Source organism: Thermobia domestica, chromosome 1 (assembly GCF_964235325.1).
Source record: "Thermobia domestica chromosome 1, izTheDome1.hap1.1, whole genome shotgun sequence".
Classification (NCBI taxonomy): domain Eukaryota; kingdom Metazoa; phylum Arthropoda; class Insecta; order Zygentoma; family Lepismatidae; genus Thermobia; species Thermobia domestica.
In genome coordinates this window covers 58,102,411-58,127,836 of record NC_137454.1, presented here as the reverse complement: position 1 = coordinate 58,127,836, position 25,426 = coordinate 58,102,411, and the positions used below count along the sequence as shown (strand labels likewise).

Below are 25,426 nucleotides of genomic sequence, written 5' to 3'. Positions count from 1 at the left end.
AGTCCATAAAGAAGACCAGCCGACTACTACAACAACTACGAACATTCTTTGGTGCTGGCTTCGAGGAACTCATGAAACACTGGGACAAGTGCCTACATGTACTTGATGATTAACGTGGAGAAATAAACTCACTTTTATCAGGCATTTCTTTACTTTTCTTTCTATATCATTTTGTGACTTACGTGTTGACTTACGCTCGTATAAAGTGGTGTGACAAACTGATGCTGATTAATTGGTTACATTGTGAGCTTCCCTCTGATTTACTGAAAGATGGACAGCCAAGTACAAAAGATGGAAATGGGAACACTGTGTGCTATAGAAAAACCTTCCTTCTTAACTTTACGATCTTTCTAAATAAGCAGAAATAGCATTGACACAAAACGTAGTCACTGTCAGTAACATTGATATGTATGTTTCTGTTACTTTTCAAGTTAGAAAAACATTTTATGATACACTAAACATACTAAAGGTTCCAATTTTGTTATATACGTTGTACGTCCAACTTCTTGAGTAAACTTACTAAAATGTGCAAAGCAGGAATTCAGTACTAAACTTTCTCTGCGTCTGCCGTTTGAAATCGGAAAAAGGACAAAAAGAAAAATCAGTGGTGTTGATACTGTCTAACTTGCTTAATATTAACGATCCATCGATGAGTTTCTTAAAACAATGATTAATTTTCATCTATAGTATTCTGATCTAAGTGTAATTTCAAAACTTCTCAGGAGCTACTCATACTGGCGTGAGTTCAGAAAAAAATTACTAATGCAATCCAGAGTGAAACAATGGCTTCCAAACCCATTTCTAGATGTAAAGCTTAATTTTAAAAAAGCAAGTTAAAAGTCTTCAATGCGAATTCTGTAGAGTAGTTAAGAGAAAAGCCATTTTCCTCAACGACACAAAATCTTGTGGTTCTTATTTCTCCGTTACATTTTGTGTCATTTCTTAAGAGAAAGGGGACATTTTTACAAAAAAAAAAAAAAAAAAAAAGAAAAAGAAAAAGAAAAAAGAAAAGAAAGAAAAGGCTTGAAACAAAAGCCTCTTCATTCAAATCAGGATTCCATTCCATCTCCACGCCGCCTCTTTTTTTTTTTTTTTTTTTTTTTTTTTTTTTTTTTTTTTAAAGGGGGAGTCTTTTTGGTTATGGAATTTTTGGAATTGTGAACTTGCAGTTCACACGTCATCCATTAAAGATTTGATAAGTTTTTGTTTTAAGACTGTGATCTTGAAGTTCCGACCATTCAAGTTGACACACAAGATTTGATATGTTTTTTTAAGACAACAGTACGAGCCGAGTTAAACTCCTTGTGTGAGTGCTAATTAACGACCTCAATGTATATATAAATGAATAAATGATGAAAATACCTGTAGTCTGCAAAATGTCAGATGCATGAGGAAGTAACATTGAGGATGACGTGTGCAGCGGCTGGCCGTTGTTAGTAGTGTTGATTATCATCGGTAGTAGGAATATACGGAGACAGGTTGCATGGCAGACCCCCATATAACTAAATCTGCCATAGGCACCAACGGTCGCCATATCCGCAAGAGTAATCCATCGATCCACATTCACGTTCGGTCATAGCAGCCACATTACGGAGAAATTAAGAATTGCCCCGATGAGCCATTGTTCACCTGGTTCCATGTGCTTCATGTTCGTGGCGTTTCTGATCAACTTTCTGCATGATGTGACCGAGCGTGGATATGGCTCGTATAACACATTTCTCTTGCAGATCTTGCTGTAGTGACCATTGGCGTCTATGATCGATTTTGAATGTAGCGTGCCTGTCATATGGTATCTGTAACCTAAACCCCATCATATAGGGTAGGTAGCGTCCTTTTTAGCACCGAGGCCATGTAAGACATAGACCTATAGCTTGATGTAGGATTCAAATCTCCCGATGGAAATCGAACTCTGGTTTGCCGCACTGAAGACACGTACGGTAACAATATACGTACGTAGGGAGGGAATAGAAAGCGACTGCGACTAAAGTGACTACTTAAATCAGTATCTGACTAGCCTATTGTGACAATCACAACCCGACGCAAGTTTCATAACATTCTGGGCGGGTATTCAGGTTATGAAACAACGTTTAGGCTGATTTTTTTTAACGAATTGTTCTTTACTTTCTCTCTTGTTAAATCAAGAACTTAATTTATCGTTTCTTTCTACTTTACGTACAAGTATATTATAAGCTTAAATTTTTTCCTGTATATTATTGTATTAAATTTGTCTATATATGCATTTTTTTTTTAAATCGGAGCTCGATTCTTGGTTCTTCCATCTATTTTGTAAAGTGCTTTCAAAACTAGACATAAATTGACAGCCCAGAAACACGTGCAGATTTGTTTTGAAGAAGGGACTCCACGTCACGTAGTTATTGCGGTCATTCAGCGAAGGTCGAATCATAAACTTCCTTGTAGCAACAGTGGGTGGAGGGTTATCCTCACAACAAACCAAGGACCAAACGTGCTCTGTGGACTACAATCGGGTATTTTCTATCTGAAAGGTAGTGTCTGTAGAAAAGATTGCTCCCTTTGTATAAGAAACATAGTTTCTCCCAATTGTGTTGGGCAGATTCGACAGGTACCCACTATGCTAAATCTGCGGTAAACTGATACATTAAATACAGGAATGATTTTGTTGATCAATATATGAACTCACCCTACTGCCTACAACTTCGACCAATTGAACGATATTGGGCAATTGTAAAGAATATTTTCAAACGATTGTAAAGGTATCCGAAACATAACTGAATTCATGAACCGCCGGTCTCAGATCTCGAAAATGAATTACAGATACTGTGAAGAAGTTTACGGGTGTTGTCCGACGAGTTTCGTTTATTCATCACCATCAGACATGAACTGTAATTATTTTTTTCTTGTCCTTGTATTCAACAGGTGGTGTAGATTAATACAAGTAAATAGTAACTTCTTCCTGTACATCCTCTATTTTTACTTATTTTCATCACAATTGTTGGTAGTTACTTTTCGATACACTCCTTAGATCGGAGGTTAAAATCTTGGAACCTCCATGGTTACGCCTTCTAACTTTCATTCAAGAGTACATACTTTCCACTTGAAAAAAGAAAAACAAATTTAAAAATCCACCTTAATTTTAAGATATTTAAAACTACATATTCAGGAGACTCAATTTTTAAAATTCCTGGACCCAGGAAAGGACCCCCTAACCCTGAATAGTATTTCATACCCCGAGATCCCCGGTCGTGAACTGTGAAAACCACCAATTATTTTCAAAATTTGGAGTTCTTGCTTACTGTTCTGTTGTGGTGTGTCTGTCTGAAAGCGATGTACATGTTTTAAGGCAAAAATAACTAGAAAATGTCCATCTGACGATGTCATATGCCTCAATTTGGAAGAGAAATTTAGTAAAAGTACCGGTAATCTTTTTGATGTAGGAACATTTCATATGTTTCTAATAGTTTGGTTAATTTTTGCGTACTGTACAACAAAACTATCAGAAACACCTTTTGAATTCATGAAAAATATTTCTGAGGACTACAAAGAAGTGAATCCACGTAGGAAACTTCCAAGATCTCTAATTACTGGGCTGACCCCAGAAAAACACTTTTTACACAAAATTCCACTACAAAAGTCTCACTTTGTAAAGAACCCTGCTTCGAATTTTTCATTGAAGAAAACACTATCATAAATTGATACACTTTAGTGAAGTGAAGTTGCTGAAAATGTAATCAAATGTTCAAAAAATATTAAAGATAAGTACAATAAGTAAAATATATTTTGTTGCTTTCTTTATGCGTATTATATGTCACATCAACCTTTTATTTTTGTGAATTTTATGCACTACATGATGCACTTCTCAATATTGCCTTATTCTTGGAATGTAAAATATGATACACGAAAATAAAGAGCAAACAAAACTTTCCAGCGATGTATGATACCCGAATTTTTACATTTCTAGATTCCGAGATCTTATTCTTTTAATATAGGAAAAAGACCAGCAGTCATATTAAGGCTTGTGTCTCAGAATCCAGCTCTCAAGCTCTTTTGCATAAGTATTACCTTGCTTGCTACTGGGTAACGGACTACTATCAATACTTTCGACAAAATTACATGCATTTTTAATTTTCTTAAGCTGTTCTTGCATGCCTATAGGTCTATTTGTATCACATATAGAAATCTACTTACTACTTCCACATTGGTTTAATATTGCAATCAGGGGGGGGGGCTCCAAAAAGTTGAAATATTCATAGATTATTATTATTATTATAAATGTACAAATTAGTCGTCATTGTTATTTAAAATACTTTAATAATGTTATTTATTCATTTAACCTAAATTGGTACACTGATGTACTGCTTGTAATATACACTTCGGTGCGTATGGTCCAGGATTAACTCCCGTGGGGCACAGTTTTCTTGTGTTTACCATCATATTGAAGACTGCATTCACGAAAATAGCGGTATGAGATCTAGAAGTCAGAAATAATAGCGCCTGAGAACCGATGTCGTAATCAAGAATTGTATCTACTAAGTTGAAATATTCCACCTGGCCAGCCATAGATCCCCTTGAGCTGTAGAGTTAGAGTATAGTTTTTATTATTATTTATGCAATTCTCGTTTCTTCGTTAAATATTTAGCATTTCAGTTTGGTAGCTCAGATATCCGGTCACTTATGAAACTCTAAATAGTGCTATATATCTACATTGTATTATTAACAAGAATATATTATTATAAATAACATATATGATTTCAATACAAATACTTGAAAACAAAACGAAAAGCCACGTTGCCTCAGTTGTAGAGCGCTCACCTCAGGTGCGTGGGATCCCTGGTTGGATCCTAGCTCGAGTCATATTCTGCTTGTGGTACACAAACACTTGGGTGTGGGTTTTCTCGGTGTCCTCCCGTTTCCTTCCACTATCTTAATCCACCATTATCATCTATCATGACTGTCTTCCTTAGCGTTGGTGGATATTCGTAAGACGATAAAAATGAAACCACAGCATAATAATACGATTGATTTGCTTATTTAAGTTTAGTGTCCCTTCTCAGCAGCGAGGCTATGAGATGCGGATTTATTCTTTTGCATCGTTTTACTAATATTAGACAGAATGGATGCAATATCCAGAAAAAAACCTAGCAATGGAATGTTCTCTTTCTCCGACAGTTTTTTTTTTTTTTTTTTTTTTGTAAATACCACTCAGTTTAGAGCTATCTCTGTTGAAATGGTCAGTATTTTCACACTCGAAAAGTAGGAATTGCATTCTACAAGAAAAATCTGTAAAGACTGCCAATAGTACGTCCTTCTCATTTGAAATCCAACGTATGCGAAACAATTTTTTGATTTTCAGCAGTCCTACGGCATCTGTCGCTGTCGCGATACTTTTAACTTTTGCATCTGCAGATGGCTTACAGAACACTTTGTAAAGTTCATCTAACAAATATTCAAAGTTATGAACAGCATTCACAACACCAAAAGCTCTTTCAGAAACAAGATCCATTCGATGTGCCATGCAGTGTACGTTAATTAGGCATGGGTTGACATTTCTTCTAATTCGAGCGGCAACAGCTTCATTTCTCCTAGTAAACACTGCAGCCTGTCCGCGCAAACCTTTCTTTAAGATTTAAAATATTTATACCATCTTCGGAAAACGCTTGAATAATTTTCTATTCGAGGGATTTTGCATCGGCACTTTCTACAGATACTAATTTTTAAAAACAACAGCAAGGGTTATTTTCTTCGTCCACATAAGTCGTATATAACAGCAAGTGCTTATCCGCAGACCTGTCTGTAGATTCGTCAACTGAAATTCAAAAACAATCTGTTTGAGAAATTTTACCAATTTTGCAAGCAACTTATATGCTAGAGGATAAAGGTCTTCATCCCGCCACAACGGAACAGCAGGCACAGTTAAACACCTGATCCCTTTACAGCTAAACTACTTTTTTGAACAGGAATACATTTAAAATTATTGTTTGTCTAAAAATTTTCATTATAAACCTACTTATATTTTCATATTAATGTATCCCCCTACAGCTTTTGGTGGAGGGGAAAATGCAAGCATAAAATTTTTAGTTGGGGAAAATCCCTCCTGTCCTCCCCCGGGATTTCGCACCCTGATTACAACGATATTTTCTGTCTGCCATTAGCTTCTAACAGTGCACAAAATTTCGTTCCAATCATTGAGAGATTTGTTTATTACAGGAGCATATATATCTGTCTGTACTTCGCGGTCATCAACAAATGTAACTCTTTTTACTGGTTTAGCATTTTCTGCTTCGAGTTTGGTACTACATATTTCACTTTCCGCATATTTAACTTCTGACAAAGGTACTTCTCGTGCTACCGTGACAACAGGTGTTATATGTGATAGATTGTCCATCACAACAGATGTTACATTTTCTTTATTGTAACTAGACCTAAGCTCACAATCATTATTGGTGCTACATTTACGAAAATCTTTACCTTTTCTGCTCTACTCGTTCTACTTTTCTTCTGACATTGTCGTCATTACAATCCAATTTCAATTTTCTCTCAAAATATTCCAAACTAACATTATTGCTACGATTATACTTCTCTTTCAACCTCTGATACAGGTTAGTTTTCTCAAACCACATACTCTTAAATCTACTTTTTCAACTTTTGCTCTATATTCGTAAGTAAAATGAAACACATATTCTCCAATGTTTGCTTAGCAAATTTTCTAACCTTATTTCTTTCACGGAAAATGTCTAAAACATTTTCTACATCTGCTAAAGCGAACAATACATCTCTGTACTTATATTGTTTTATCAATGGGGCATTTTCGATTTCATTTCTATCTTTCAACAACTCTACTATTAACGTACTGGCTAAATTTCGCTTTTACTTCTAAATATAAAATTTCAAAGGAGGAGCATTACGATTTTTATGTGTTACTAGAAAGGCGGAATCAAGATGTCTTTTCTACACTTTCGACTTCGTCCCTGCTCGGGCGCCAATTTATAATAGTAGCGGTTCAATTCCGGGCAAAGCCAATTATATAAAAAGTCATCCGAGACTTATCCGGAATGAACAACAGGACATCTCGGCATCATCCGAATTTGCTCCCGGGACAGCCATAGGACTTCCACGGGATATCTAGATGTTCACTAATATCCCAGAAAACGGATATTCAACGGGACCTCAAAGAGATGTCCACCAGTAAATCGTGGGATTATGTGGTCCTAGGTATGTCCATCGTTGAATTTCCCTGGGATCTCCTGTCCCATCCGGGACGCCCCGTGGATATCCTTTAGGACGTCCCATGCAGGACGTACATGGGATTTCTACTCTGTCCCAGTAATCCTCGGAACTATATGGGATAATTGGGATCAAAATGGGGCGTCATGTGCTATGTGGGAAGTGGCCACGACCGGCACAAAACATGCTGGTGGAAGAAAATATAAGAAGTGGCCAATTCAGAGATTCGTCTAGACGAACCAAATTGTGAGGTAAACCATTGAATTTCGCAACATGTATGACAACAATGAAACATTGTTATTCTACATTCATTTAAAAAATTGTAACATGAAAAAAATTGGGTTTTAGTAGAAATTGTTACCGAAATTTTACCATGCAAGAACTTAAATATTCGTTATTACTATACTAATATTATATTTAAATATTCGTTATTTTGAGTTGGAAGCTTTGATAAGACGAACGATACATTGTACTTAATTTATTACAGGTATTAAGGATTTAGATTTCTGGGCTTTCGGCATCTAAGGCCATTTAGCTCGTCACGGTTTGAGGGATGACGTCCCTCGGCGAGCACAGTCCGAGGAATGGGAAGGAAGAAAGGATCGGGGAAGGAAGGAAGCGGCCTGGGACCTATGTTAGGTTTACAGCCCGGCATTTTCCTGGTGTGAATTAGGAAAACTCAGGAAAACCTCATTGAGAGTGGCAGGCTTAAAAAAGCGTGCTACACTTTTTCGATCGAGTGACCCCACCGGGAATCGAACCCGGGACCGCTCGTACCAAAGGTAAGAGCGTTAGTGACTAAGCTACGCGGGACCACTAAATTTATTTAAAAAGATTACCTGTACTATAAGTGCAAACATATAAATCACTAGCACAAACATACACAATCTATTTATTAGATAATCATAATATTATTATTTTTATTTATGTCCTGTGACAGAAATTAACGCCTATTGTGAATGACCGATGAAAGTTATTTCACATGTCGATGATTTCAAAAATTCTGAAGAATTCCTCAAACGCACATTTCTCACTCTTCTGTGTCACTGAGGAATCACTGCACCGTAATTGTCCCATTCCGAGCAGCTGATTTTGTAAATGAGAAAAACTTCGAAAAGAGGTTGGGCACCTGTAGTTATGGTGCTTACTTCTTTATGGTCTCATAGCCTCCTGTCGAGCTGCTTCTTGGCCATCGACTGACTAGCTTCTTCCATCAATTGCCTACTGGAAGAGGAAAAAGAGAGGACAAGGGAAAAGACATTTATCACTATGTACCACAATATAATTACTATTCAATTATGTTCATCATCAATGAAATTAACATAAGGAAATTCTGGTTTTTGCCTTCTACTAGCTTTGATAAACAAGAACTGATGTAATAGTTATAATAAGCGATTATATCATCAACCAAGTTAAACAAATTAAGACTTGGTTTTCTTTCTTTCCTTACACGTAACTCTCGCAACAAATATATGTATGCTCAGATGAGACCTGTAGCTATTCTGCTAGCTACTGTACATGTATACTCGTTTGAAGCTCCTAGCTGCACTTCCAAGAATTCTGACTGGCAAACTTCAGTTCTAAGAACTTTAACAATATATGAAGGTTAAATTAAATGTTGTATAGAGTATATAACGTTAATACAGTTATAATAACATTATTCACTTTATTATTGACGATTTCCGCATAGAAAGTTTAATGTAAATAAGAATTTTTCCAAATGTAATAATAAAGGACTATTAAATACTGGTAAATGGATATAAAACCAGGCACATTCGTATTCAAAAATAGATTAATGACTCGTATAAAATTATATTTAAAATCTAGGTCTTATTATTTTTGTTGAAGGTTTGGTCTCACTTAAACACATGTCGCCTTATGCGGAGTCTTTTAGAAGTAAGATTAGCGACATACTAACAACTGACTACTTCGGGAAACGTTAGTCGAAATACCGGTACTAGTATGGTACTAATCACGCTTCAGAAGGACTGCATAAGGCCCATGGGATCATATTCTGAGTAGTTGTGACACGTGAGTAGCGCTATACTGAAGAGTTCGATGAACCTATATTTCATACAGTAGTCAGGGTCCTTAGTATAATGGTAATCAAACTTCAAAATGACGCTGGATACGCTCCATGGGACCTTATGCAAAGTCGTTCTGAAGCATGATTAGTACGATACTAAAGAGTTTGACTTTGTTTCCTGCAATAGTCAGGTTTTTAGTACGACTCTAATCATAAACCAAAACGAATCTGTATAAGGGCCATACTTGTTACGAGTTTCATAAAAACTGAAGCTCCCAGTGGAAACAAAAGAATCACGATATATTCACATATTCGTGGCGGTTGCTTTCAATCATTTCAATGTATACGTGTATGGTCAATATCTAGTAAAGAAAAAGTGCAATTCCAGTAATTGCAATTTAGGAACAGTTTTATCGGTATATCCACGTGTACGAAACACCTTCAATTCAGTGCAATTGGTAATTTGTCTTCTACTTTTTTATTTTCTGCTCTGATTTTTTTCAAAAGTTAGATGTATTCTAGATTTTTAAATAGCAGGACAAATTATTTCCTGAGGCGAAAGTATTATAGAGAATAATGATAGTATAGCTGCTTTTCTAAGTATTATAGAGAATAATGATAGTGTAGGTCTTTCCTAGTTCACGGTTCCATAGATTTGCAAAATTTACAGAAGAAAAAATGTTATTTGAAACGAGGAATATATAAGTTATATACGAATCTGAGAGCTGACTTTCCTAATAATGTTAAAAGGTAAGAGTGCACTTTATGCCGAACATTCATTGGAACCGATTCCTCGCAACAGTTCAGAGGCCAGATTCCAGATCGGAGCGATCGAAAAGTAAATTCTGGACAAGTTTTGCAGAACACCTAGTAAGCAATCGTAACCTAACTACTCACCAGCAAACTAAGATATATCATGACAATGATAATAGATTACGATTACTAACCAAATGATCTACAACACTCACTAAGAATTTACTCTTCAATTGTTACGTACAAGGGCAATATCCTTGAGAACTGACGCTAAAGTCTTCCGAGATATCAATTCAGGTGAAACGGTGACTATCACTTTTGAGATCTAATTGGGGGCCTAGCGCCCCCAACCCCCCGCTCAAGTACCATAAAAACATCCAAAACAACAGTAAATAATCAAACTACTATAAAGCTAACGTAAGAAGGGAAAAAAAAAAAAAACCTCACCACTAATTATAAATCAGTGCAGCATGACGGAGAAGGGTATTTATTCCGAAGTTGGGCGTCTTATACTTTAAAATCTTCATAAAAGCTATTAAAATTCATAATTGTTCAATTCCTACGTTCTTAACTGACGTTACGGTTTCTTTCGTTACATCGTGAGGTAGGGGAGAGGTTAGGTTTGGCTTGGTTTGCATATACATCAGAGGTGCCCTTGGACGTCCGAACAAAGCTTACTATTTAATTCACACAGCATTGCCGAGCGAGCGTTAGCGAGTGAAGGCGGGTTAGAGCCCCGCACGGCACGTTGTTTTCAGTCTTCATTAAACTCAAATTAATATAGTTTTTTTTTTCCACTTACAGTACCTTAGTACTTCGGTTCGTACTGAAAACAATAACTTTCTCCACGTTTCTTCGCTGCCACCTCCTTTCCAATCTTCCCACAATTTGTTTTTAGGTTCATTAATTTATGCTCTTCACATAGTTTTAGATGATTTGCTCATTATGAACGTATTGCTTCACGAAATTTAACACAGTCAGTTCACATCCTGTGCATCGTTTAGATATATTTGCTGCCATGTTGATAATATAAATGCTTGTTAGTTTCCCACAACGCAACTATTCTGTTACCTTGCGCCAATTAGTTCCCTCCGCTCGCCGAATAGTCCCATGTTTGTAACCGTTTATATATAACAAATAAAGATATTTTTCGAGATCCTTATATATTATCAAGGACACAAACTATCAAATTATCCATATCTTCCCTGTAAATTTTAAAAGTTTTGCTGGAAACGGACGCCCAACTTTGGAACTTAACCCCGAAGAAGAACAAATTACATCTCACCAAGACAATGGAACAACCAGCAGCAAACCTTCTTTTTCTTAAATAAGCGAAATTATCACAACGTTAAGTTAAATTTCTCTTTAAATTCAACCACGTATTCTCGATAGACTGCGTAACACCGACTATCCACTTTTGACTACGGCGCATTCGACCGACATTAAATTTGCGTCTATCAAACAAACTCTCGTCCACCTAAATTCTTACTACAATTCTCAATATTAATCAGTCGACACAATATCGCGAAGCGACAAGAATTCACTTCAGTACCACAAACCTATTAGAACCAAAAAAAAGTAATAATAATTAATATCCGAACACCGAAACTCACTTCACAATATCAGAACAACGAAACAACATCGAAGCAAGACATATTCATCGTACAACATTTGAAAATAGAGCATCATCAGTCAGGAATACATAACAACCAATCAGCGACTTCAACACAACCAACCAACCACAGCACAGGAGACATCAGTGCCATCAATCGCTAAAACACCAAAACTACATTCACATCAGGAGAAACAGAAACACCGATTCCGTACCTGTTCCGGTGACAGGTTCTGTTCCTCCAATGCCACTTTCAGTGACAAAATCATTTGTTCGGTATAAACTGCATTCTAGCTTGTTAAAAACCTTAATCTAAAGTGAAGTATGCTTATAAGCACGTAATAACTTATAAGGAAGTTACGAACTCAATTCCTTTGTCAATGTAGTGTGTTAATTCATGATGCGTAAAGTTTCCTAACGGGTAAGGCATGTAGTAAGTGAATAATGCTGCTTTCACTATCCTCCCTTCTGGGTATTTTCACTCCTGATGCGCCTGGTCCCTACAGATGCCCTGCCCCGACTCGTTTCGTTAAGATTTACTTTCGGTGGTTACCTAGCATAGTTTTTTTTTTTTTTTTTTTTCGCACTATATTTTGTATGGCATATGTCCGGAAACTATTGATACTCATAACGGTTAAGTCCTCCTAACGTGAATCAGTGCTCAGGAATGAAACTCCTCCCAAGATATATTTAGGCTTATAAGGTATTAGGAGTACATTTCTTAATGAAAAGCTTGCATAAATTATGAATTTATGTGTGGATCCGTAAAATTAGATACCGATCGGGTTTGGACTCTTGGGCGTTGTCTTGGGAGGTGAAAGTTAGACCTCTTTATACGTTCGAAAACAAATTTTAATAACATTGAGGGTAGGGGAAATTAGAATTATTAGGTTCAGTGGAATGTTTCTTACAACTTTAAATGAGGGATTAAAGTTTATTAATTATTAAAAATCCAACTTTAATATGACAGTTCTTAAGATACAGCATTTCACGTCATCAGTGCCTACAACATTTGGATTCCTGCAGATTCGTCATAAGGAGGTGAAAATGGGAAAATCTAATTATTTGAACCTCATTGCATGTCCCAAAATAAATTTTATGTAAGAGTCAAGGAAGTCATAGTGGGGTACTGGAGTGTCGTTAAGTAGGGGAATTTTCCAATAACAGATTCAGAGAAGTTCCTCTTACATCATATAATAAAGCATATAAAGGTAATTAATTTAGTGTAAACCGGACACTAATATTAACAATAATTACTGAGTTACAGTGTTTTATATATATTTTTGACGTCATCATTGCCAAGAAACGATGCTTCATTTGCTCTCTTGGGTACTGGGTACAGAGAAACGAAAACTCAAAACTGTCTTTCTCACTGCACGACCAAATATGCGTCAATCAAGTGTCATGGTCAGAGGTTACTGTCAGATCAAGGTCACAAGTCACCTTGAGAACCCATTTGACATGATGAGGTACGGACATTGCGTTGTTTTCAGTGTATTCAAATGGGTTCTCAAGATGACCTGTGACCTTGATCTGACCGTGACCTTTGACCTTGACACTTGATTGGCGCATATTTGGTCGGCTTGCGACATAGAATAATAACATACAGTTTTTTCTTTATTATCACTTCGATTTACGTTTTTTCAGGCTCTTTCAGAATTTACCATTGGAGTCCCATAAGGAAAAAATCAAAATTTGACTCTTGATCCTATATCTCTTCAATCTTTAGCACGAGTGATTTGCTCCTATGGCGAAACAAAACTTATGTCCTTCATCTAAAGTTACACCGAATTGCACGACTTTACGTCATACCACTTTTGCACAGTGAACAAATGAAATTGACACACGAATTAATCAACCCTCTCTCTCTCTCTCTCTCTCTCTCTATATATATATATATATATATATATATATATATATATATAATGGTCTACTGTTAATTTTTTTGTAAGTTGTCCCGCTCTTAGCTGTTAAATTATGGTCACCCTATCCAGAACCCCCATCGTTACACTTTTTTCTTTTTTTAAGTGAAATTTGTTTTGGAACGCACAATGGGTTTCAATACTTACATTTTTTTAAATTTTGGTTCTGCATATTTAATACCGGATAGTCCACATGAAGCGTTGTTTCTGTATTAATGACGTCACAAGAATATATAAAACACCATTTCTCAATAACTATTTGCAATATTAACGTCAGATTTTCACTAAATTAACCAGATGTACTTCCTCTCTCGAAGAATGTAAGAAGTGTTTTTTAGGTATAATAATTATAGTTTCCCCCACCTTACAGCAATCCAGAAGCCCACCTTTAAATTCACTGATTTTTAAGTGAAGTTTCCTTTGGAACATACAATAGTTCAGTCAGTGATCCTTGCTCCCTGTTCAGTCAACCATTATTTATGCATGTGTTACCAAAGTTCACTAGTTTGTAAAATTCTAAACATACCAGTGAGCTCACGCTATGAGAGAGATTTGTTTCGGATATATAATAATTTATGTGACTGATACTTGCAGCTGAAATCGTGCAATGAATGTAGATATTGAAATAAACCTATAACGCAACTACAGCTCTTTTCAGATGAGAAACAACACGAGCAGTAGCCAATAGTACGCGATATTTAGCGCAGCGTTGTCGAATTGCGGACTCCCATTTCCGTACTAACACATTCTCCATTTAGGAATACAATATACTTGACAAGATTATTCATATCGTAAAAGGGATTTTCCACTAAAATTTAGAACATCCACTGTTCATGCTGGAAATATAAACTAAATTAATTGTCTTTTAGTGTATACTATTAGAACTGTTAAAAGTTCGTCGTCTATTTTATCCTGCTATAATTATCGTCTATGATAGTTTGTATTCTGTCGTTGTATTAGCCTGAATCTTAAATTTATTATAACAGGTTACAAATATTATTATTCACAATTTCATGAAATCTTCTCTAGTAGTTTTTCTATATGTTATGTTGTAAAGGACCATTTCCAGTCTTCCAGTATTGATAAAATACATAAAAATGACATACTTTCTTTTCTGGTTGGGGGGTCATACAAACCCCACGAGAGGCATTTATTGAAATCAGAAGTATCTTTGGTATCTATTTATTAACAACCTCCTTGCGTCGTGCCTAAATTGCATGGGGATGACGTTATTATTGACGCTTGGAGATCGCTACTACCAGGGTTTGCCCAAGTGGGCCCAGCCCGAAAAAACCCACCGGGTTTTTTCGGGTTGGACCCACCTGAAAAAACCCACCTGGGTTTTTGAGCTTTTTGTTAATATATTATTGATACAACTAAGGTGATCATATTGAAAGTGATTTTTATCAGATTTTGGACTTTCCTTGGGCGAATTGAATGCTTTCACGTTAAAGTATGCAACAACATTCAACACAAGACCTTTATAAAGTTCTGAAGGCACTGAATGAATAAAAAAACCTTACCTTAGCTTGAGATAATTAAGTAACAAATTAATGTATGGATTATGCTTATAGCCTATTTGAAGGAAAAAAAATGCAATTTTATACTTTAGAAAATACTTTCCGTGAATAGTATGCTCGCCAATTCGGCGACGCCGAGGGACGCTGTCCCTCATACGTTTAACGCGTTTAAAGCCATAGACGCCAGTACTACCAGTAAACATGTAATGCATTAGTAAAACTATTAGTATTATTTCTTACCTTTGATGGTAACGCAAGTATTCTTCAGTAAAATTTAGTTTTCCAACAACAGTTTAGTGCAGTTATTTGTAGGTACTCTTCAAATAAGCATTCTGTAGAATCAACACCAACAAAAGCGTAAAAATTCGTCAAATTTAAAAAACTCGATGCTCAGAGTTCCGAACTACGTACAGCTTACTATTTCAAGTACTGAATTCGAACTTTCGTACTAGTGGAAGTTTCGATGTACAGTAAAGGAGCTGTATTTTCGAGGGAGGAGGGAAAAAAAATACATGTCCCGAAAGAAGTTCTCGGGAAATTCCCCCAATTGAACGCACAAAGCATCGGAACTGAATACTTCAACAATAAAACTATTTATTTTATGCTGGAAGATATTTAATTTCATTTAAGATTCTGAAACATCCTAACTATATATAAAACTACATGAGCTGACAAATTATTGAACACTTCCTGTAGGGCTACAATGATTAAATTTGGCTACAATGATTAAATTTGGCTTTCCGGTACTAACCGACAGAAAAATTGCCAAAAGTGAATATTCTTAATTTTTAGGGGGTATAAAGAGGGGATGAAAAATTTCCCCGTGTTATTTAAATGGACCTTTTTTGGACCTATAATCTCATGTTTTAGGTACGTAGAATTGGAATAAAAACTTGAAATTCGGTATACTTGTACGTTTTCTTAGCAGTACCTAAGTAAATCAGTAAAAATTTAAAAATCCAACTTTAGAGTGGTTTTATAGGGAACTGAAATTTTTTTCCCATGTTATTTATGTGGAACACCTTTTACACCCCCAAATTATTGAGCACTTCCTGTAGGGCTACAATGGTTAAATTTGACATCATTGTAGCTTTTCGGGACAAACCCACAGGAAAATTGCCAAATGTGAATATTTTTAATTTTGAGGGGGTCTAAAGATTGGATGAAGAATTTCCCTATGTTATTTAAATGGGCCTTTTTTGGACATAATCTCATGTTTTAGGTACTTCGAATTGGAATAAAAACTTGAAAATCGGTATGGTTGTATGTTTTCCTTAGCGTTACGAAGTGAATAATCAGAAATAAAAATTTCTGACCGTAGAGTAGTTTTATGGGGAAATGAAAAAAACTTTCCCGTGTTATTTATATGAGTCGCCTTCTACACTCCAAAATGCTTAGGCACTTCCGGTAGGATTACAAAGATGAAATTTTGGCATGACTGTAGTCTTCCACGACTAACCGACAGGAAAATTGCCAAAAGTGAATATTTTTAATTTTGAGGGGGTCTAAACATTGGATGAAGAATTTCCCCATGTTATTTAGATGGGCCTTTTTTTTAAAACTTATAATCTCATGTTTTAGGTACTTAGAATTGGAATAAAATCTTGAAATTCGGTATGCTTGTATGTTTTCGTAAGCGTTACCTAACTGAAACATCAGAAATAAAAAATTCCAACCGTAGAGTGGTTTTATGGGGAACTGAAAAATCCTTCCCATGTTATTTATATGGGACGTCTTCTACACCCCAAAATGTTTAGGCCCTTCCAGCATGATTGGAATGATGAAATTTGGCATGATTATAGCATTCCAGGACTAACCGACAGGAAAATAGCCAAAAGTGAATATTTTAAATATTTTTAGGGGTCTAAAGGGTGATGAAGAAATTCCCTTGTTATTTAAATGGGCGTTGTCTTGGGACTCAAAAACTTATCTTTTAAATAGTTGAAATAGGAAAAGAAATGATAGAATTGAGGGTTCAAGAGATGCGAGGCCGTAGGCCGAGTGAAGACAGTGTGTGGGGGGCGATGCCCCCGGGTGGGCAGATTCAGGAAATATGAAGAGCAAGTTCACGAAATTCACTGTTGATGCAAAGGGCAATAGATAAGAAATGTGAGGCCGTAGGCCAAGCAAACTCGGGGACCTGGGGGCAGAGCCCCCAGCTAGCCAAAAGCTAGTTTATTTTATAAAATATGAATTATATCTTTCTTAGTGGTCTTAAATTAATTTTCTGGAAAGATCCCTCTTGCAACAAGTGCTCGGGAAATTCCCGAACTGAACGCACAAGGTATCGAAAGTGAACTTCAACAATAAAAACCATTTATTTTACGCTGTTAAATTAATATATTTGGTGTTCATATTTGGCAAACGTCACTGAGGCTTCTGGGACGATTCAATCTGCATTTGTTCGTTCGTCTGCTTGTACCACACATACTACAGGGAATCACTTCCGGTCTTTTAAGTGTAAAGTTTCAGAGTACAAGCACGAGACACACTAAATTTCCTGTATAGATTTTGGCGGCATACCAACGTAAAATTTCAAAATGGTGACAATTTATTTTTTTTTCAAAATAGCGGGTATGCACGCTACAAAGCACAATTTTCGGTCTTTTAAGTCGAAATTTTTAGAGTAGAAGCACGAGGTACTCTAAATTAGCTGTATATATTTTGGCGATGATCCAACGTAAAATTTCAAAATGGCGGCAATTTTTTCAAAACAGCAGTGATTAGAAAATTGTTGCAAGTTGTGACAATGATAATCTTGAAATATAAATCACATTTTAACACTTTTACCCCAAAGACATTGAAATATTTTGATAAAACCCAATTAAACCCGAAAAAAACCAATAAAACCCGAAAAAACCCATATGGGCCCAGGTGGGTTGGGCTTTTTCAGAAAAACTCGGGTTTTTTCAAACCCTGGCTACTACTCACCATCTGAAATGAGTAGGTTCGAAGTGGGAGCAGAGAAAAACCACACAAATTGAGCTTTCATTTAAATAACTGTTTAATTCAAAATATTAAGTGTGAATGTATGTTAGTGTTGAGTGAGTATAACACGTCAGATCACATATCGACAGCATCTAAGAATTCCGTCACGAATAATTCGTACATAGCTGAGATACACATACCTCAATATCTGATGACTGCCTGGACTGGATGTTGATGCTTCTATGATACAGGATCTCTTTTACTGCAAATAGTCGGCGAACTGTAGAGTCCGACTATAACCCAACCATACTCCAAGTTAATGGTTGAAAAATAGGAAATGATAGATCTTCCTAGATCTATTCCGCTGAATTGGACTTGCAGCTGACTACTCAACTGCGACGAGCTCTCAAGTGGTTCTCTCTAACGATCCTCCACTTCTGATCCTAATCCTCTCTGACCAGAGGTTTTTATTTTCCTTTCCAGACATTCTGGAATTCCCTTCGTTGATCTTTTGTCTATCTCAGCTATTGGTAAAACATTGGTTTCACCCGAATTACATCGTGACCAAATTCCCAGACCAACAATTTTCTGCAAGTCTGACGGTTATGCCACAGTCAAAGTGTGTCACTGTTACGTACAGAGTTTCACATTGATGACATTTCATTATTTTTAAACACAACGTTGCAAATCATAATAAACATGTAAACTGACGACTTAGCGTCTAGCCATAACACAGCAATTACATTTAACGCATTTACAAATTATTGACATACGTCAACAAATAAACACAAGCACGTGTTTATACTACATAACAACATTTCATTACTATAATTCAGTATTTTAATACAACTTTGAATGACTGTGATTTTCTATCACCAAAATAATATGACCCAAAACCATATACCTCTACATGCCCCCCCTTCAAAACGAGGGAACTGCGTTCACGTTTAAATTTCTGGATAGAAATTGACAAACATTTAGTATAAAAATACTAACAAAATAATTGAACATATTCTTCCATCACCTATATATATATATATACATATCAATTTAATATATTCCTACAACCATTTATCATAAATACAAATTCTGGCAAATATTATTTATTTACATCCATTCTCTTTATTTCATCTTAAAAAAAATCTTGACAAGAATCTTTGTAAAAAGTGTCGGCTCCTGCCATCTATTATATTTTACATGTAACTATATGTTACTTCCTGCGCTCTCAAACGCACATATATGTACTTTTTATTTCATAAATGTGTCAGAGCCAACTAACTAACTAACTAACTCTATGGCCTATGGAACCCGGAGGTTCAGTGCCGCGTTCACAAAAGCTCTCCACTGACTTCTATTCTTAGCTAATTGGATCCAGTTTCTACTTTGTATTCCTATCTCTGCGAGATCCATCTTAATATTATCCTCCCATCTGCGCCTAGGTCTTCCTAATGATCGTTTTCCTATGGGTCTACCAGTCAAGACTTTGAAAGCGTTTCTACTTTCTTCCATTCTAGCTACATGACCTGCCCACCTAAGCCTCCTAGACTTGACGACCCTAACAATGTTGGGTAAACCGTATAAACTATGTAGTTCCTCGTTATGAAGCTTCCGCCATTCCCCATTCTCGTTCCTCTTGAGTCCGAATATTCTTCTCAGGATCCTGTTCTCAAATACTTTCAGTCTATGTTCTTCCCTCAGAGTAAGCGACCATGTTTCGCAACCATACAGAACAACAGGCATGATTATCGTTTTATATATTTTAAGCTTCAAATTCCTCGACATAATTCGCGACGACAAGAGATTTTGAACCGAATAGTAACACGAATTCCCTGCTTTTAGTCGACATTTAATTTCTTCGTGAATATGATTTTCGTCTGTTAATATTGATCCTAAATATTTGAAAGTATTCACTTTATCAAAAGTATTATTTAATATTTTAACGCCTCCACAATTTGCCGTATTACGGTCCCGACGCACTTCCATGTATTTAGTTTTCTCTGCATTTACTTCTAAACCCATGTCCCTGCAAGCGTTTAATAATATCTCTGCATTTATTTCTACTGTTCTCCTATCATCCCCTATTAAATTTACATCATCAGCATATGCCATAACCTGGTGAATGCCGTTCAACTCTAGGCCCTGGTTGCTATCTTTGATTTTCCTTATGGCGTATTCCAGCACAAAGTTAAATAATAATGGCGACAACGCATCTCCTTGTTTCAGGCCATTTTCGACGTGGAAGCTCGTGGACAAAAATTTTCCTACCCGGACTTTACTTTGGGATTCACTTAAACATATCTTAATTAATCTAATTAGCTTTCTCGGTATTCCAAGCTCTGTAAGAACGTTGTATAATGTTTCTCTCCTAACCGAGTCGTAAGCCTTTCTAAAATCAATAAATAGTTGATGTACCGGGGTATTGTATTCCCACTTCTTTTCGAGTATTTGGCGAATGGTAAATATTTGGTCGATAGTTGATCGATTTCGTCTAAATCCGCACTGATAATCTCCAATAATTTCATCTGCGTATGGGGTCAATCTTGCTAACAGAATATTTGAAAGGATTTTATAGGATGTTGACAGAAGAGAAATGCCTCGATAATTATTACAGTCAGTTTTATCGCCTTTCTTGTGAATTGGAACAATGATTGACTCTTTCCACTCTTGTGGCAATTCTTCCTTGTTCCAGATAAGGAGAATGAGTTTGTGTATCTTGTTCCACAATTTTTCGCCTCCAGCTAAAATTAACTCAGCCGGAATTTCATCTACACCCGGAGATTTGTGTTTCTTTAATTTCTTTATAGCGGCTTCCACTTCTATTCGATTGGGTTCTGGAATATACGGTTCTGCGGTGTGTATCTCCTTTTCTCCACGCACATTAGTTTTTGGCTGCGTGTTCAGCAAATCGTCAAAGAAATCTTTCCATCTATTGAAGAGGCTATCCGTATCAGTGAGAACTGTTCCGTCAGATTTCTTTAATATATAAGCACGAGGTTGATAGCCAAAGTGGTCTCAAATAATTCGTATCTTTATTCACTTTTCTTATTGATATGCAAATTAAGTCATTGTATTTCTTTAACTTGGACTGATGTAAGTCGTAGTGAACTAACATGGATTAAATTAGTTCTTCTGTACTCTGCAGTACTTTAAAATTGTCCATATGTAATTCTGTGTAATGGTTTCACTTGTGCAACTGTGTATCTATTTGTCCTGAAATGACTCTTAACAAATATATTAACAGGTATGTAAAGATTAGTACAACGTATTTTTATCAGGAGTCCTTCGTGAGTGAGTTAACAGACGTATCGCATTTGTGGACAATTAGTCCCGGTTTCGAGTTCAAATGGAGAACAATTTCTCTCGGATGTAAGCCGAGAAGCGGTTTGGATTCCGCTTCAAGCTTGTGTGACCCCTTCCAGCATAACTCGGTCGTTGCATAATAACACCAAGGCGAAACGAACTTGTTTCTGTCCATATGTGATATAAATACATAGAGCAAATTATTTAAACAAAAAAAAAAAAAAAAAAAAAAAAAAAACAAAAAAAAAAAAAACAAAAAAAATGGTTTTCAATAAAAACCATGGTTTTTGCCAACCCTGCCTGAAGTTGATAATAAACTAAATATCTCGAGAAATGCGCATGCAATTTAAAAGAACACGAAATACGTGTCCAGGATTTTAAAAAGATGTATTCAACATACAAACGAAGTTGTCCTCCCCCTTAGGAAAATTCACAATTTGAAATGGAAACCTATTAATTTTATTGAAGATTTGGATTCTGCAACTTCGGATCGAAAATATGCCAACTGTTACTTGAAGTACTTTTTCGTTATCCTTGTAGATGGCGCTGTAATTCAAAATGTGAATATCATCGTACGTCATCTGAGGTTGATGGTAGACTAAATATTTCAAGAAATACACTTACAAATTAAAGGGACACCAAATACATGTTCAAGATCTATTCAACTAACAGGAAACGAAGTTGCCCTCCCCCTCCTTAAGGGACAAACTTTAAAATTTCAAGTGGACTAAACTGAATATCCCGAGAAATCCACTTGGAATTAAAAAGAACATGAAATACATGTCCAAGATTAAAAAAAAAAGAAAGAAAAAAAAAACATTAATATAACACTCACTCATTGTTCTATCAATAGTGTTTAAATGCTTTGTTCATCAAGCATATAATAAGATAATACGTTGCAACAATTTGCACTTACCTTGGGTCCGTGGGGTCCGCAGTTCGATTCTAGTTCGCGCAAGGTGTACTTCATGATGGACAATCAGTCTGTTCGTGGATTTTCTCGGAGTTTTCCCGTTTCTTCCCCACTCTTCATTCCGCCATTCATTTATTACTATGATCACCTTTCCCCTTAGCTCGGAGTATAATCGTGGAATGTTAAACTTTCATAAAATATCCCCAAGTTGTCCTGATGAAGAAATCAGAATGATTTCGAAATATTGACAGCGAGTAGTAACTTTACTTGATTTGGAGCACAAATATATAGTTTTGAATTCAACTACTGTATTCCACTCAACCTCTGAAGTAATGTGAAAATGTCTGACAGTTACTCCTCGAAATTTGGGATTCTGTAAGATGTTTATTTTTTGAGAAGAATGTTTCTGCATATGAAAAATCATACTTCCATACGAAATACTGCGACAGTATTGTATTTATTAACTTTTTACATTTTTTTAAGTAAGTTTAAGAATGTTTAAATTAATCAACTTTGTAAATAGATATTGAAAATCAATTCAGAGAGGGGGCGCGGTGGCTCAGTGGTAGAGCGTTCACCTCCGGTGCTTGCGGTCCCTGGTTCGATCCCAGCTCGCGCCGTTTGGACTTTGTGGTGGACAAACACCGTGTGCGTGGGTTTTCTCGGAGTTCTCCCGTTTCCCCCACTTTCTTCATTCCACCATTTCATTCATTTCTCATTATCACCGTCTCCTTTAGCCTAACCGGCATAAGCGTGGGACGTAAAACTTAAAGATTTCATTTCATGTTTTCAATTCAGAGAGAAGGGGAACCTAAAAATTTGGTGGAAAATTTTACAAAATTAGAGTTTGCCTTTTAATTTAAAATTATCTAACATATATAAAATTAAAGTATACTATCATACCCTCCTGAGGCCCAAGATTTTTAAAAAAGTAATTTCTTTTTGTTTTAACGATACTTAAAGTCCTAAACCAACAAAGAAACGCAAAATTAAGGAAAATTTTTAAAAACTTTATTCTGTCACGTGAGACACTATGTAGAGTATTCTCTACATTGGGCCTTTACTTGAAATAGTGCATTATTTTAATATGACCAGAATAAGATGCGTAATATGAAACTTTTAACAAACAAAAATATTTTTTCTACATGACTGTTCAGATAATTGCTCCAGGCACACACACATTCACATTTATAAAACATAATACCATCACACTTCTTTTATTATTTTGAACCTTTTTATGCCTCTAAACCTGAAAATATTTTTGAAAACACTATACGAACTAGATGTATATAGTAAAGATTATTTTCGGAGTCACCACAATCAGTGACTAACACAACCTTATTGGTTTCTGTGGAATTCCAAGAAACAATTTCTTGTTGGCTGCAAACACAAAAAGACATTACATTCTATGCAATACGTTCTGGAAAAATTGTTACATTTCTCATTTCTGCATCTGGGATAGTGCTTAATTTCTCCATTGATAGCCGGCATATGTTTTGCTGCGCAGACTCTCTTCGGTTTAGGTGGCAATGGACTTATAGGTCTTCCTCTTGCGCGTATTTCTTCATCTTCTTGATTATTTTCGGGAGAATCATCTTCATCAGTGTGAATAAGTGTTTCTGCGATATTAATTTGAAATCCAGAAGTTTCATTACCTCCTTTTTCGACACTTTATGCTTCTTGCATTCCGTTGTATAAATAAACCAACTATTTACAACTGCTAAGTCAAACATATGGAAAAATCATGCGTATTGTCCATTTTTTGGTTCTTGATGACATCCGATAAAATGACAACATGCGATCACATAGATCTACTCTCCCCATGAACTTATTATACTTTGCAACCACTGCAGGCATTGGAACTGAAATATGTTTCTGATCCTTCTTGCTCCATCTCTCACATGTGCCGAGTGGTTCAATTCCTGCTTCACTGGATACCAATACAACACTCCTGTTATCATACCACTTAACTGCTGCCAAAGCACCATCACTCCTTACAACCATGTCATGGCTGCCTCTGCCTTCCTTCTTTAGTGTAGTGTCTGATTTGAGGAGACGCTTTGCTTCATTCAGTAGCCTACTTAAGATAATGGTTCCTGTAGATGGCATTTCCTTGCTATTGAGAAAGTCGATTAGTTGTACAGACGTAAAATATCGATCAAAATATAACCTTGTACCAGAAGGAATTGTTTCTATTAACTTTACAACAGAGGCTCTTCCAATGCCAAGTTCGCGAAATTCCTCTGAAAGTGTTCCTTTTCCCTGGTATGGAAAGAAATCAAGTACACAACCATCATGGTTTGCTAGCACGAACAGCTTGATGCCAACAGGATTCGGCTTGCCTGGAACATACTGTCTTATTTTAGTTTTACCACTAAATGGTATGATTTGTTCATCAATGCACACATGAGAGCTCCTAGGTATACCGAGACAACCACTTTTGACCCGTTCTAACAAAGGTCGTATTTTCCAATGCCTATCCTTTCGTTTCTCTTCTTCTGAAATGTCACTATCAAACACAAGTTTCAGCCTTGACCTTAGACAGAAAAAACGATTTCTTGAGAATGTATTGCACACAATAGGAACTTTCGTTGCATTTTGCCAATACATTCTTAAGTTAGGATAGCCAAGACAAGACATATACATAGACACACCAAAAAACTTTTTCACTTCTGTCGCAGTAAGTTTTAATGGAAACGATGACAGTGATAGATGAGTTTGTTCTGTTTTCTCAGCGATAAGATGAAATATTTCATCGTCGATGAACCTTGAGAAGTACGTAATGGGATCATGGATAGTACTATCATAATCAGAGATGCATGTGTCCGGGAGTTTTGGCTCAAACTTCATCTTCTTCCAAATCCGTCGCCTTCCAGTTGAGATATTCCGTGTATCTTCAGTTGATGAAATATCTTCACCTGTTGAACTAGAATATTCCGTTCCAGCATCTTCACATACCCAGTCCTCGTCATCAGACGTGTCTGCATCAGATACATCGGATCTATCCAGAGCATCTAAAATCTCCTCCGGTGTCATACGTTTTCTTCCTGGCGGACTACCTACAAGAAATGGAAAATATTCTAATTAATTAAATTGCTGTCTGCCAGTATTGAAAATTAACAGTAACACATGTTAAGAGACATGCAAGAAAACAAGCGAAAAAAAAACGTGTGCTCTAAGAATCTAGTAAGCAGTTCAATGACTCGGATGGGAGTCGAACCATGGGGCTGTTGAACAAGTGATGGTGAAGTT

The 25,426-nt window shown here is 36.2% G+C and overlaps 1 protein-coding gene across 2 annotated transcripts in view; it reads left to right on the top strand.

Moving 5' to 3' along the window:
• The first annotated feature begins 9,491 nt into the window (after positions 1 to 9,491).
• Positions 9,492 to 25,426, top strand: part of nesd (SHC binding and spindle associated nessun dorma) — a 72,087-nt gene continuing 56,152 nt past the window's right edge. Inside the window, exon 1 of one of the 2 annotated variants that reach the window (XM_081757321.1) lies at positions 9,492 to 9,642. The gene's annotated coding sequence lies outside the window, so the exon portion shown is untranslated. Of the gene's footprint in view, positions 9,685 to 25,426 lie in introns of both variants that reach the window. The other variant, XM_081757318.1, reaches the window with a different exon arrangement.